At 37.4% G+C, this 1,972-nt stretch overlaps 1 pseudogene; it reads left to right on the top strand.

Annotated features, from left to right (window-relative positions):
* Positions 1–210: 210 nt before the first annotated feature.
* On the top strand, positions 211–1,325 carry LOC105508422 (annotated as a pseudogene).
* Positions 1,326–1,972: the final 647 nt, after the last annotated feature.

Raw genomic sequence — 1,972 nt, 5'->3', positions numbered from 1 at the left:
TGGTAATTGTAGCCAGGAGACAAACACTTCTTCATATTTAATCCTGATCATTTTTCAATATTAGCAAGTGAATTCAGTATGATTTAGAAGAAAATGCCAACTTTGTTCAGGGTTTTAAGGAGTACTGAAAAAATATAATTTTACTGGTTTGTCTCTGATTTTCTAGTTTCTATGTTTGTGTTTAACCATAATAAAAATATGCACGTGATGATGAGTATGTTCTATTTTTAAAATAATCTGGAAGGAGACTTTTGTGCTATCATAAGAGCATTTAATATATATCTGGTCCATGTGGCCAGAAAGCTTACATAAATTGTTGCATTATTTTATAGTTCTCCATGGACCTCCATGGAGGTGGGTGCTGTTACCATCATCACTGTGGAGATAAAGAGAATGAAGCCTCAGAAAGGTTTCAGTGCTGTGGTAGTCTGATAAATAGTCCCACACTTCCCCCACCACCCCCACTACATATATCTGGTCCTAATCCCTGGAATTGGTCAATGTTACTTTACTGAGTACTTGTAGATAGGATTAGGATTTTTAAAATCTTGCTCTTTTCCAGCTGGAACCATGGAGGGTGTTGAAATACGGAGGGTGTTGAAAAGAGGAAGAAAAGTTTCCTTCTGTGCCAGAAACCCTTAACAATAAGTAAAAGGAATTTTTCGTAGTTGAAGATCAAGCTCCAGAGAAAAAAGTTTGCCCAAAAGATGCTTTGAAAGGCAAGGAGAACAAAGGCAAGCATGCTTTGTGAAAAAGCGAATTACTATCACAATGACTATAGGCAGATGTACAGAACTGAAATATGAATGGCTAGGATGGCAAGAAAAGCTGGAAACTTCCATATACCTGCCGAATCCAAACTGGCATTTGTCATCAGGATTAAAATTATTAATGGTGTGAGCCCAAAGGTCCAAAAGGTGTTGCAGCTTCTCTGCTTATGTCACATATTCAATGGAACTTTTGTTAAGCTCAACAAGTCTTCAGTTAACATGCTGAGGATTGTAGAACCGTAGGGTTACCTAAACCTGAAATCAGTAAATAAACTAATCTACAAGCATAGTTATGGCAAAATCAATAAGCGGCAAATTGCCGTGACAGATAACACTTTGATTGCTCAATGTCTCAGTATATAGGGCGCCATCTGCAGGAAGGATTTGACTCATGGCATCTATAATTTTGGAAAATGCTTCAAAGAAGCAAATGACTTCCTGTGGCCCTTCAAATTATCCTCTCCAGAGGTGAAAACAAAGACACATTTTGTAGATGGTGGAGATGCTGGCAACAGAGCACACCAGAACAGCAGGTTTATTAGAAAGATAAACTAAAGTGCTTACCATGATTATTTTTGTAACCTGGTCAGTTAATAAACAGTAATTGCTTTCAAACTGAAAAAAACATATATTTTGAAGATCTTGAGAAGGAGAGATAATCTTGTATTATCCAGGTGGGCTCTAAATTCAATCACAAATAGAAGAGAAGACAAGGTGATCACAGAGGCACAGATTTAAGTGGTTCAGCCACAAGCTGAGGAATACTGGTAGTCACCAGAAGCTGGAAGTCAAAAAAGCAGGTTCTCCCCTAAAGAAAAGCAGCTCTGCCAACATATGAATTGTAGCCCAGTGATATTAATTTCAAACCTCCAAACTCCAGAATTGTGAGATAATAATTTTTTTTTTTTTTTTTTGCTTTAAGCCATGAAATTCATTACAGCAGCCATAGGAAATTAATACAAGGACCTCTTCCCAAATTCACATAGTTAGCAAATGATGAAGCTGGTTTCTCAACCAGGCTTTCCGTCTCCAGAGCCTATGTGCCTGATTACTATGGTATACTCCTTCTTATGACATCTAAAAGGCATAATATATTAAGTGGTAAACAACTTGGCTACATAGAAAAGCTAGGGTCCATGTGATATTTTACTTACTCTCAGGACCCCTGTGATACTCATATCGTTTAACAAGTAGGTACTGCT

The sequence above is a fragment of the Colobus angolensis genome, unplaced genomic scaffold, assembly GCF_000951035.1.
Source record: "Colobus angolensis palliatus isolate OR3802 unplaced genomic scaffold, Cang.pa_1.0 Scaffold161, whole genome shotgun sequence".
Classification (NCBI taxonomy): Eukaryota; Metazoa; Chordata; class Mammalia; order Primates; family Cercopithecidae; genus Colobus; species Colobus angolensis.
The sequence above is the reverse complement of the archived record's forward strand: the minus strand, read 5'-3'. Positions and strand labels throughout refer to the sequence as shown.